The sequence below is a fragment of the Trachurus japonicus genome, chromosome 5, assembly GCF_045865225.1.
Source record: "Trachurus japonicus isolate A0001 chromosome 5, Traja_1.0".
Taxonomy (NCBI): Eukaryota; Metazoa; Chordata; class Actinopteri; order Carangiformes; family Carangidae; genus Trachurus; species Trachurus japonicus.
In genome coordinates, this window is record NC_140911.1 from 23267134 (window position 1) to 23281767 (window position 14634).

The following is a 14634-nucleotide window of genomic DNA, read 5'->3' on the forward strand; positions in this document are numbered from 1 at the left end:
TCTCAGGTGTGTGTGTGTGCTGTGTGATGCGCCCCGGGCTGGAGAGTGAAGGCCTGGGATGGGCGACGTGTCAGCAGGAGAGGGGGCGAGAAGCCACACTCAATCATAACATGCTGATTTATCATGAAGTGGATGCAGTGCAGAGTGTGACTCCATCTTCTGTCACTCTTTGATACATCACGGACTGAGTGTGTTTGGAAGGCGAGCGGCTGCCAGGCACCTTCACAATCAATACACAGTCATTTGGAACTATAACCCCGTGAACAAGCGCAGGAGGTAACCAACTCCTTCTATAAAGTGTTTGACTGACAATCAATTAAATGTTCAGGCCTCAGCACTCGATAGGAATAATGTTACAGCTCTTTGCTGAGACACAAAGGGTCCTTGACAGTTTCTCTTTGTAAAAAACACAATGACACACTTTCATTTCATTATTTAGTTTTCGTTCACTTCTTTCTGAACACACTTTTACACAAGCCTGCGTCTCTAACAACAATATGATATTACCATATGTCACTATTGTTAAATATTACAAGGGCAGCACAGCACTATGCTCAGAGTGCATTTTATTCCATACACCTGCACAGTCTAATCCAAGTGACGTCACCTGACTGTTTCAGCAGAAATCACAGTCAGTCATTGTGTTTCTCAGAGGTGTCTCTATTATTCTGACAGCCCCATGCATGACACTATATCCTTTTGAATTCCATATATGAAATCTAATCGAAACTACAAAATTTGTATATGAAACCTCTTATAAATTGGTACATATGTCTTTAGTCCATGCAATATACAGTATATGTATATACATGTGCACTTATCTTGTAGACTTGTTTGTTCTTGGTTGGCAGTTTTTCGTCCTTGCTTTGGTTTTGAGCTGAAACAGTTAATTAATTACCTGAAAAATAACCTGCATTTATTTAATTACAGAATTACAGCTGATTTTAAAACATGTGAGTGTATTTGTGATTGTGACTTTGTGTTTCCACCTCCATTACTGTTTGCATGGCCTAACCTGAAAATCTGTGAACTGGTCCTGGTGACAGCTGAGCCAGATGTTTTGCAGGGCCCTGAGCTTCAGGGCTGTGTCTATGCTTCACAGAGCCTGTCACTCATTCCATCCATTGGCCGTAACTACTTATTCATGCAGTGGTTAAGCCAATCTTGCTGTTTTCAGGTCAGACCCAGATGATCCTTTTATTCAGGCAGCTGCAGTTGTCAGTGTTGGAGGAAATAAGAGTAGGAAAGTGTTTCTTAACTGAATGAAACAAGATTGTGCAATTACCATTTACCTCTACATCAAAGGTAAGGTCAGCATGAAAGATGAATTGAATTCTGCTGACAGACGTTGAACAGGACTTTTGGTATTCAGGGAACATCTGATTTTCTATCTATTCAGCCCCCCACCCCCACCTCCCACCACACTTCTCAAAGTGGCCGTCGGAATTTCCTGATGTCCCGTTTAATGTGGTCAACAGAGAGAGCAGAGTAAAGAGGTGCGACCCACATTGAAACCTTCAGGAGCTCACAGGTAAACGAGACAGACATTATGATTTCAGTGCAGTTTTAATGAGCTCAGAGACACATATTTGAAAAACCCTTTTGTAATTCTGCCGTCTGCTGTGTTAAAGGCTGCAGTCTGACCTCGGACTAGAAATAAAACCTCCACCCACCTCAGCCTCTAGCTGAATATGATTTGTGTGGCCCAGACCAACACATCTCAGCAAATATTGCACAGCTTGGATTGAAATTAGCAATAAATAATAAAAAACCACTGGATGATTGATTTTTTTCTTCCTCTAGCACCACTGTGAGGTTTGCTTTGGTGGTTTGATAGTGATCAATTAATGTGAATTTGGTTTTCACTCCAGATGTGAAAACAAATTAAAGTAGGCTAGGTGATTTTTTATCCTCACTGACAGAAGAAGGACGTTGGAGCTGCTGCGTTAATTGTATTCATGATGGTCCTGTAAACTGGGACGTGATTGGTTTATCTGTATGTGAACCTGCTGTTCACAGGACTGTACTAAGTCCAGGTATCATCTGACTTTTTAAGACTCAACACTGACCTCAGCTCCGTTTGTGTTGCCATGATGAGCTGAGTCGGCTGTTCAGTGTTTAACTTCGTTCAGTCTGTCTCTACCTGCTGGGCAGTTAAAATCGGCTGATCTGAGATCTGCCAGGAAATACAAACAGGTTGAGGTTCCTTGATCTGTAGACCTTGTTTTGTTTTGAAACTGATCACAGATATTGATGTTTATACAGTAATACCTGCAAAACTAAAGACATGTCCGCCTTTATTTGTATGAATAATATTATTTGCCTTCATGTCCGTCATCTGTATCTGTGTCCAGTATTTTGTCAGAGCATGAGACAAAGTGTTTCTGCTGAAATTCACAGCACCTCTGCGACCATCCATCACACACCCCAGCCTTGGCCATGGCAGCATCATGATTGCATCCTGTTTGTCTGTGTGTATGTGTATGTGTATGTGTGTGTTTGTGTCTGTCCATGTTTGGAGCTGTGTGTGTGTGTGTACTCTGACTGTAGCAGCAGCCACCTGCAGGCTGTGATTAACCTCTCACTCTGATGAAGGAGCACTCAACAACACAACACAACACAACACAACACAACACAACACAACACACTCACTGTGTTTGTGTGTTCTGCAGAGGAAGTGAAGAAGACTGAGAGGGCTGCAGCCTTTATATGTCTGGCAGGGAGATAAAAGACAGGGGGAAGCGAGGGAGGAAGAGGAGCATTATGGGTCACCAGTTGGTCAGGGTCAGTGCCCGGTCAGCAGAAAGAGAAAACAGCTATGTAGTGAAACAAAACTAGACTTGGAGACTTTAGTGGAGGAAGCAGAGGCAGAGCTAAGATATGAATGACTCTCTTTATTTAAAGGAGAATTCCGGTCATTTTCTAAGTAATGACGCCACACAACACTGACTGTGCACTATCTGTCAGATTAAAACAGATAAAATTGATAGAAAAGATTATTTGTGCTTAAAGTACATTTTGAAGCTTGTTACATTTTTTGTATGGGTTTTAAGTATGATTTTGTTAAAATATTGATCTGTTATTGATTACCAATGTGTCATTCAGCCTGTGTAGTAGATCATGTTAACACTCATGGTAAATAATAGTGGACTTGACGGAAGCTATACTGTGCAACAGTCACTGATCTATGGTACATAGATAAACATACAAGAGTGAAAGTTGAGTAATACTTGATTAGGAGACATGTGTAAGTCATGTCAAGAACTTCTCTGCCTCCTCAAAAATAAAGATCAAAAACAGCCAACAGGTTAAACATAAACTTGTAGTCACATTAATTTATTTGTGGTTATTGGTGGTCCAATCGACAGAGATCAAGTTCAGTGATTTGATTATTTGCTGGGATGGTGTGAGAGTCCGTTTTTGCCATTTTCTTTTATTCATCCCTCTCCTCTGTGGCTGTTGCCGCGCTTAACTTTGCCATATCCTCCTGAGTTGTGGCTACGTCACCTCAAAATAAAAGGAACAGGTCAACCTCAGCACAGCAGACAGCTTGTCCTCAGATTTTGTTCAAAAACAGCAACATGTCGACCAGCTGAGAGATTTGTCTGGTTCACAGTCTGTTGGTTCAGGGACCGATGTTCCAGGAACAGAGACAGAGCCTCACTGGAGTGGCCAGCTTTGTTTGGTTTTTTCCTTGCTTTTTTAAAGTGATATTTTTGGACATTTTTACCCTTGGTGTGAATGTGAGACAGACAGAAAAATTGTATCGAGAGAGAGGATGACATATACAGTACTGTAGCAAAGGGCCACGGGGTCAGATTTGAACCCATAGCTGCAGGTGGGACTCAGCCTTTGTGGTACGCAAGCTACCAGGTGAGCCACTGATATGAAGCCAAATAAATTATTTTTTCATTTACTAACAGTATTAACCAGTCCAAATTATTCTATTAGGATACTGTTTGCAGTGATAGATGAACACATAGCTTTCATTTGATTGTTGTGACACTAAGGAAAACTTTAAAACATGATAAGGCCGACTTTTTTCCCCCCTCTGGTCTATTTAGTGGATTTCTGGAGGTTTATATTGGATCGACATCAGAGAAGGTGACATCCACAGGAAGTGGAAGTCACACTGAATCATATCAATGTGTGTTTGATGAGTGCATTTTCTGAATTTTGTGATGCAAATTGCAGCGAATGTGGAGGAGAAACCAAGAAAAGTGTCTCAGTAAGTCGTTGGGCCACTGCTGAGCGGCTTCACTGCTTCACTGCTCCGCTGTGTTGATTCTTCCAATCTATGAATTTTACTGGAGGGATGAACACTGCTCCTCCGAAAGATATGACCTCATTTTGCCGTTTTGATGATAGTGGCGGTTGGTCCAGAGTCTCCCATTGGTGTTCAAACAGGTTTAGATGTGGTGACTGCGGCAGCCACATCGTATCATTCACACCATTTTCATACTCTTGAAACCATTCAGTGAGTGTTGACAGTGCCCTGTGGATAGTGGTGCTGTGATCCTGTTTCTCCACTCATTTATCAGCTTTTTCCTTTCATTTGTTTCGCCCACCTCCTCCACCTGAAGTCCACTTGCGTTCTGTGGGTTAAATGGAAAACTGCCGCTGGGTTTCACACGACTGCCTGGAAAGATTGTTTATGAAGTTGCAGTATTTTTCACAACCGTTTTGAGTGCATTCATGAGACGTTAGTTCTTTTGTTCAATGCATGAGAAAAAAAAGTCCCTCTAATCTTTGATGTTTGACTGATGTTTTCATGTTCAGAGGATGATATTGTTGGATGGCAGTAATGACAAATGAAACTTCCAGCTTAAAGACGATACAGCCTCACTTCCCTTTGCAACAGATCGTGTACACACAGAAACACACATTATTCACGTCAATAAGAAGTGCAGTGATTGAGCGTTCCCAGGAGGTCCACTCAATCTTCCCCGCAATCAACTTTCTCTGCACTGTTTTCAGATCAAACTGAATCTGTAATATGTTTTTCCACTATTTTTCTTATTTAAGAGATACGGGTAATTACGGGAGATTTGAAAATGCCATGCAACATAGTGTGACTCATACTTCACTGCTTTCTGAAGACAGGTTCGTTCATTATCTTCAATGATATTTGACTAGTGCCAAATCCACTTTGATGTTACAGTGATATTCTCTGTTTCAGTCGGTAAGAGAATAAAGGCTGGAACATGTTTGCTGTGTTGAGACAGGTTCCTCTTCACAGGAGATGTGAATTGTGATTTTCACGAGATAATAGCTCATTAAATGTCATCCAGGCGTATTGACCCATACAGGAGGAGATTGCATAATAACAGAGAGCTGAAGTGAAACTACATTAAAGGTGTAACTTATTAACAGAGAGGAGAAAAATAATGGAGAGGAGGGTTGTGTTAATGTTTTCAGAGGTAACTTTCATCATCATCTACTGCACACTGAAACAGCTAGAAGACAGCTGCGTTGATATCGTCAAGAGGATGAGGGGGAAAAACACTATACTAAACTAAATCTGCCTCATTGATGACCATTTGACTGTGTATTTTTATTGTCAGTAAGAAGTGGTCATGTTTAAGGTAACAAAACACAAAAAAATGACTTGAGAATCAGAAAAGTACAGATTAGAAAATGTGTATTAATCCAAGAGAGAAACATCCCGCCTGGTGTGCAGAGTGAACTCAGGTGTGATCTGACCAGAGACCCAGATTGTTAACCAGCAGTGCAGTGGATGTTGTATAAAACCTGTTGAGGAATTAAACTGTTACGGTGTGTTAATGACTGCTGATGTGTGCCAACCTATGTCTGGCTCCACAATCAATACTTGGGTGATCAGTGTATCATGTTTCAATGGTACTTGGTCACAGCTCACCTCACTAAACCTCAATTTAATTCAGATGAAGAAACACTCGTCTAAGTGCAGAACTTCATTCAGAAACTTCATGTTCTTAAGTTTTCTTCAGTATCACGATAAACTAGTGAGCATGGTTGATACACCACTGGATTCAGTGTGAACAGCTGATTCCACTTCTTTTAATGGGCCTGTTTGACTAAATGGAAACTGATACAGTCTCCATAAATTGTAGTCCACAGTGTGACCACACTAATTCTATGGCAGCCAGGACTTAATCTGGGTTGAGGGAAGGGCCATCCCTGCATTGGAGGAAAACAGAAAGTATTTTCTGCAGCAGGCATACAACATGAAACAATACATCTCATAAAACAGATGATAGATTTTTTTTTTCTCAGTAGTATATGCATTAGTTTATATGTTTTGACGCAGATCATACCTCGAGGGTAGAGGGAGCACCAGAAGCAGACACATGATTACATGCGCACATGCATACAAAACACACAAAGACATTGAGACTCAAAGGTTTCTTTAATGGGATTCCATGTACCTTCCAGGGCCGTAATCGATTTCAAATATGATCCTGTGGCTGTTATTGTGAAGCCCCCTGTTCCACCTTAAATCATAGACACCAGAGACTTAATTTTCATCTCATTTCTCAGAACAGCAGAGCCTCCCCCATATCGACTAGTAGCTGGGTGGTCAGTTTGTCAATCAACCTGATTGATTTGAACTCCAAGGTTGATTAATAATGACTCAACGTAGAGTAGTTTTACCCCGAGGTATACGCGCTATTCATGGTTCAGACCAAAGAGGCAGGAACCAACTGACACCAAGAGAAACCATATCGGTAACACTTTACTTGACGCCTATCTCTGTAATGCATTATAACCATACTTATAATGAGTTATAATGCAGTTATAGCACTGTATAACCATAGTTGTAAACACTCATAAATGATCATAATGCTTTATAACAATAAGCATAACATATCATAGAGCAATTATAACTCTATTATAATACTTGACTTAAGCCATTATAAAATGCTCTATGATAAATTAAATTACCATAATCCTTATGGTGCCAATTATAGCACATTCTAACTATTAATGCATTATTGATGTGGGCATTGTCAGCAACAATTATAACGTATTATAATACCTGACCTTAAGTCATGATAAAATGCTTTATAGTGTGCTATGATTATTGTTATAAAGCAGTATGATCATTTATGAGTGTTTATAACTATAGTTATACAGTGTTATAACTGCATTATAACTCATTATAAGTATGGTTATAATGCATTACAGAGATAGGCGTCAAGTAAAGTGTTACCACAATATCTATATGTTACTTAATTGTTTTAATTGCGTTGTGGCAACATTTTTTACAGTATCACTCCAGCAACACACTCCAACACAGTCAGGCCTATGATTGTAGTGTTTGTTTGTTTTTCTACTTCTGTGACACTGTTCATTATTCTTCACTTCAACTGATTGACGATATAACACTTACAGTTGTGAGCATTGTGATTTTTCTAATCATACTACTTGTGGGACATGGCAAATAAAAGTAAAATATAAAATGTAAACATTCAATCAGGTTATTTTTTGAGACCCAAGTTGATATATTGAAAGCTTTTTCTTTTTTCACATCCAGCAATTTAAGAGCAAAATGATGATTCTTGTGTGATGTTTGTGTAGCCTGTTGAATCACTCTCTTTTGCCTCTGTGCTTGGTCTCCTCCACCTCCTAAAGGAATACATACATCCGGCTCTTAAGCTCCTAAATGACAATGATGATCACACCCTCCAAACCACACCTCCTAACCATTAGTATTCTTGGCATTGTACCAACAGTCCAACACATCAGGTGTTTTGTTGAAATACATCATCAGTGATGTTGTCAAATACAATAATAAACTAAATTTCCCCCCAAATTATTTATTGTTTAATTATTAGTTGCCATGCTACTAGTGACTACATAGTACAAGTGACTAATGAAGTAATTCATTGACATAGAAACTATTGGTTACATTGGATCTGGCCTATCAGTTATTGACATTTTCTGTACATTTATGTTTTATGTATGTTACAGTATCTTTATAAGCTCAGACAAAAGACATTTGAGCTTTTTTCTAACATTTACAGATTAATCAGCTTTCAATCAAAAAAACTTGTCTATTGTGTCACCTGTTTCTTTCAGTGGGAGACAAGCTGAGACCTTCTGCCAAACTGTACTCATCATTAGTGTGGCCGATTGATTGTTCCACTAGGAAGCTGTGCTGATAACTGGAGAACAAGCTGAAGCAGGTGGGAAATCAATGTGGCTTTGTCTGTCTGCGCGTCCAGTCGATGACTGACATGGACGTTAGAGATTTAACTCAGAGAAACACTGGAGACACAACACACAGAGGGAAACCTGCCAAAGCTCAGTCGAACAGTTTATGATCACAGGCCAGACACTTTAGTCCAACACAAATTACATGCAAATTAGACACGTTTACTACACAAAGTCTTGTTGGTTTTCTACACGCACGATGTAAAGTGACTGACCTGAATCAGTGGTGTTTAGTATGACAAATGGTGTTAGAAAATGTATGCGTCTTTGAAAATTGCTAAATATGACACTGGTTATGGCCGGCTTGTTGCAATAATACACACTGAAATTAGCAACAACCTCAATTATGCAGAACTTCAAGACTTGAATAAAATCTAAACAAGTGAGTAATATAAAGATGTAAGAAAACTGTAAATGTGTTTATTTCTGCTTTAAAATTGGACATTTTAACATTGGAGTCTATGGGGATTTACTCACTGCCGGAGCCAGACTCTAGTCATTAGAGGAACAGCAGTTTATGGTATTGGCTTCATTTTTTGGCCTTTGAGGCTGATGCTTGGTTGGAACAAGCCCTTCAGCAATCTAGTTCTTTAATTACAGTGTTGTTGAGTTTCTTCCCTCTCAAAGGATCTTTGGTCAAGTTCAGACACATAAAAAAGGCTAATTTTAATTTGCGTTGTCATCAGCTTATAGACAGAATGAACATATTTTTTAGTGACCTGGAGCAGTTAGGGTCATTATTGTTATAACCAGTGAAAATGACAATCAGTGACAGGTAAAAATGAGAAGCTGCTACAGTAAAGAAACAGGAGAGAGCGGTAATAAAGACGACGTGTGTTTGTACAAAGACGAGATGCCATTCCTGAAAATGTTCTGTTTAATTATCTTTCCCCCTGCAGTAAGGAAAACCATCAAGTTCAAGTTATGTGTTATTGGCCATGGGCTGATAGGTCTGAATGGCAAATTTATCCATTTATGACTCAGTCAGTGACACAGAGATCAAAGTCAAAATACTTCGAAGCTTCTGCAAATCAGCCCAAGTGACGACTCTCTAACCTCTAATTCATTCAAACCACAAAAGTGAATCTTATTTAAAAACGAGGCTTTCCAGACTCTTGTTCATCACAATGTTTCGGAAATTACCAGGTAATTAAAGGTTATTCAGTGGCTGGTTGAAATGGCAGGAATAAAAAAGGACAGTGAGTCATCCCTGAGGCTCGGAGACCTTCAGCTCCGCTACAGCTTTAAATCCATGTTTTAGTTTTAATTGAATGTTTTCAGTCTTTATTTTTAAGCACTTTGTAAACCCCACGGAAATATATATATATATGTTGGACAGAAATATACACATAAGGCTGAACTCCTCAGACTTGCTCAAATTCTCCTCTAATTGTGACTCTGCTGAGGTTGGTTAAACACTGAGTCCTAATTACAGAGCATGCTCAGTGAAACGACTTGAGATCTTCAGATGATTGGACCAAAAAAAGTTTGTATAAGTAAGATTAATGAAGCTGCGGGTGTAGTTAGAGGGGAAATAGCACAAACATCACTGTAGTTTTCACCTCATCCAGTAGTGACGGCATCTGTCCCCCCTTTCGAAGACACTTGGGGGTAAAAAGGAGCTCCACACCCACCGACGCATCACTGTTATGAAACTCAATTGACCCTTGAATTTTTATTTTTTATTTTATTTAACCTTTATTTATCGAGGAAGTATCCATTGAGATTTGACAATCTCTTTTTCAAGGATGTCCTGGTCAGGAAGCATTACAAAACAATCAATCAAAACAAGCGAGAACATACATAGCAAGAGCCAAAAGCAGGGTAGCAAAGAGACAATGATAATCGATACAATAAAAGAGACCCCAAAAGTGCAATACAATTTGAAAGCTAAGAGTCACAGGTGCAACTGGTGACTAATAGTTCAGAGAGAGATTGTTTAAAGCCAGAAAGAGGGATGAGAGATCCCATGCACCGCTCAGCAAAAGAAGGCAGGATAGACAGTACTGACACTACCATGATACTGTGAGAGACGTTGTCATACAGCACACACACTGCTGACAGCTCCATCATCCTCTCAATGTTAACAAATTAAATCATCTTCAAATCTGCAGCTGCAACAAAAGAGTAGACATTGATAAGAAGAACTATGTGTAAATCACATTTCACAAAGAGCTTCAAAGCGCGTTAACAAGCTCTAAAAGCAAATAAAACAATGTCAAGTGAGTCAGTAAACTCCACTAATGAGAGAAATCTATTAAGGGAGTATGCTTCAGTATGCAGGTGATGTTCAGTTTCAGATTCCTGATGTGTGTTTGTTCTGTATAATCTGGGTGAGAACAACAGGTGGTGACAGGATTAAAATGAGAATAATCAAACACAGTATCAGTCACAGCAGCGTTTGTTTTCCTGTTCTCTACAGGGAACTTGAAGGCAACTGATCCCAGAATGCAACTGTAACGTCCCACCCCTGTTTATAGGTAGAGACAGGAGGTGTGTATGCCTGTTGGGAGTCTCAGATACACATGCACACATTGGTCGGCTTTTTGAGCTCTGATTTGCTGCAGAGTTTAACACACCAAGGTCAGGCCTGCAGCCAATTCTGTGTGTGTTTGTGTGTCTGTGTGTGTGCGTATCCGTGCGTGTTTATGTGTACCTCATTACACCGGTGGCCTTGGAGAACGTAATCAGGATTCAGAGCTGAAAATGAATCACAAACACACAGTCTGTCTCACACACACACACACACACACACACACTTAATCCTGTCACAGACTGTGTGTGTCTGTCCTCTACAAAGCAGAATGAAATGAACTGTCAATATGTCATTTTAAGGTGCTTAGCAGAGGAAGGAATGCAAAAATGAAGACATCACATAGTGACACACATAAAAAGAAATCAGACAGCACAGATATGTACATTGAGAATCTACCTGATGAGATCATTGGGTGAAAGATGTGTTGATTGGCCCACTCCCCCCTCCTCCCTCTCCCTCTCTCGTTTGACACAAACACACACACACACATGAAAACACACAACAACCCACGTGTGTTCATCTGAACACACAGTCGGAGGTGAGGAAGGTGCACACCCACGAACACAGACAGTGACGCTGATGAATCGTTGAGAATAAAGAAAAGAGGTTTTTCTTTTCTCACAGAAGCACAACAGCCCCACCTGGTGTCAGAGCTGAGAACTACAGCAGCAGAAAAAGGACAATGGGGAGTTTCTGAGCACGGAGAAGCTTCTGTTTTTTTGTTAACAGACGACTAAGGGTCTGTGTTTCCACTGTCTTGGGTTCTTTTTGATTACCTACTGAGTGTGACGTAGTATTTTGTACACTCAAGAAATGTTTAGACTCAACAAAAAAAAACAGTTTCTATTAGTCTTAGAGTTATGAGTTATAATTGTTATCCTAAAAGCAAGTTTTTAAGTTGATAATTCATAAAAAAATTGGGTTGTTCCACCTAGTTTTACCATGTTATTTTAAAGTAATTGTATAGGCCTACGTTATCTAGTTAATTGGTATAAAAATGTACAAGCTTTTTAGCTAATTTTTTTTTTTTAATTAAGTTGCTCCAAGTTTATTCTAATCCCCCCCCGCCTTTTTTTGTTGGTTTTTCTTGTTTTTGTTCATGTAGTAGCTTTTATAGTTCAAACACCATCTTTGTGCAATTGACATTTTTTATTTCAAACTGCAGTTCAGTATTTAAACACAATTAATTAAACTCATCATTGTCCTAGTAAAGCCTTAGGACAACGGATGTGAATTAGCAACTATGCTAACTCCGGCATATTTACATTGATGCTCTGGCTGACATGTTGATTAATATGCAATGTCCACTCCTAATCAAATAAATAAAAAATAAAAAAATAAATTAAAACATAGGTTAATGTGTATAGGGATATAGATCATTCAAATATAAATGGTTATTTGCTCTTAATACTGAACACAGAGCTCACAGTCGCCTCTGTAGGTTTTTGCTCTAACACCAGTTGAATTCTTAGAAAGCAGGTTCTGTCATTTTGGTGAAACTGTGCCTCCAGAGCAGCAGATCGTCATCTTTCTCAGTTGTTGTGCCTAAATGCTTCCTAGGAGATGTAGTAGGCTAAATATCTCTCCCCAAATGTTTAATGTTGATACAGCTGTAAGTCACTGTGCAGCTGGCTGCTACAGGAGAACACACAGATTAGCTGTACTCTTTTAAAGAGTTTATGTTTTTTTCATACTGTTATTTCATTCATTTTCGTTTGTACTATTTGTAGTTTTATGTATTATGAGTATAGCTATTTGTTAATGATTCATGATAATTTGAAAAATAAAATGAAATACTTTTCCAGTTTGCAGCACTGGATAAAAATGTTGCTGTAAACCATGAAAAGGGCAGCTCCCAAACTTTTAATCAGGAGTAACGGGCTGAACTGAAACTCATCAAAGCAAGTAGAAAACAGGATTTTGAAGTTGTTGTTGCAGCACAAACATGTCAGCACAGACCTCCATCCTCCCTCTGTAGCCACAGCCTCACTGCTGTGTGTTGAAGAAACCATGCCACTGTCCGTGGTGCTGAAGTCCCAGACACATTTGACAGCATTGTACTGTAGGAATTACTACTCCTATCTAGGGGTGCGGTCAATCCTTTATGCTGCATTCACATGCAATCGGGCAGACCGCAGACGGACGACAGCCGCTGCAAATAACGAGATGAACAAGCATCTGTGTAAACAAGTGGTCCGTCGGCACGAGGCGAAACGATACACACGTCTTCCAGAGCCGATCGACCGCTCCGGTGTCTCTGGTGTTTCTGTGGTTACCTACGGTATAAGATGGCGACACAACGAACGAACGAAATAATCGATTTTTGTGAATAGACAACACAAGTTACACAATGTCCCTTTAAACTACAGTGCATTGAGTTCTCAGGGCCACCACAGTTGCCATGGATACAGGTGATCCTTTATTTCCATCACTTTGGTATACAGGCTGTCGCTTCAGCCATTGCTTTTTTTAATCCTCAGTGCCCCTATACCAACTAAGAGAGCCTTTGTTCACCATGGCTTCACCAGGCTACTGTAATAAACATGTAGGCTAACTGTCCTGACAGCACCATACCTGTGCTGTTGTCGTGGTTTCTATAATAGGGACATATAACTACTAAAACATAGAATAATCATCTTCATCATCATCATGAAGCAACTCCAGAGCCTCAATGTGCAATAAAACTGTCTGTTTTAAGCAATGACTTAAGTTTACTGCTCCAACTTTTCCTGAAGTTTTGAAATTGTTCTGTATGTGTCCCAGTGCTGATACAATTAGTCCAAAGAAAAATAATGGCAGCTTTAAAGGGGATAAAATTCAAAATTTGAAACAAAAAGTCATTTATCAATGCATTTTTCTTACAGTAAACTAAATAGTAAAAAGTAAACTTGGTAACTTTTTTTTAAGTAAGAAATATATTTTATTGGGCAAATACAAAAATGTTTGAAAGCCAGACTGTAAGATTTGGCACAGAGAGTCTCAGATGCAGAGATGTTGAGGTGTTATTGACGTTTAAGGAAATTAAGTCTGCCACTCACAGTCAACAGATAACAGCGGGTTGTGTCTGTGTTTCCAGTTTCACATCAAAGCCTCACATTCAGATCTGTGCATAGAGTGTGAGGGGAGTTGCAGTAAAAAGCTGTACAGTACTCCTGCTGAGTTCACTGTTGCTGGTTGACATGAGCGCCACTCATAAAGCAGAAGGTTGGTCAGCCTGAACACGGACCCTTCAGGTGAAGGACGGCCTCTGTGTTTCCACTGTTTACTGATGCAGAAATACTGGGGAGGGAGGCTTTATCAAATGGTAGCATTCAAACGGTGTGGAAGAAAAAAATGAACAAATGCAGTTTGTCTGAAATAGCCTGGGAAACACAATTCAGTCAGAGGAAGGAAACACAACACTGGACATACGGTACAGGACGCGACAGGACGGAGCCTGCAGGAAAACAGCGGCGTGTAATGAGGTTTCAGTGGAACATGATGAATCTGACACGGCCCGCTGCAAGGGAGGTAATAAATATATACAATAAGCAGTGTATTAAACCCTGGGGCTGTTTCACCTGTGACAACAGATACTGTAATAGGGGGAGACATGATGGAGATCAGAGGTGGCGGGAGGGAAAAGCAGTGAGGGTTAATGTGTCTGAAAAGATAGAGTCTGACAGTGTCGGATAAAAGTGGAGAAACCACATCAATCTGTTATTTTCAACACAGAACAGCAACAGACAACAGTCTCTGTGTCCATCACTGTCCTAGTGTCCTCACAAGCTGTACATCAGCTGAGTCAGAAGATTTACTGTTCAAAGCCTCTTTTTATCTATTCTGTTTTTGCTTTTCTGATTCAGATTTATTATTTAAAATTAGCTGCACGTGTCTCATGTTGTACATGAAAGACAAACATG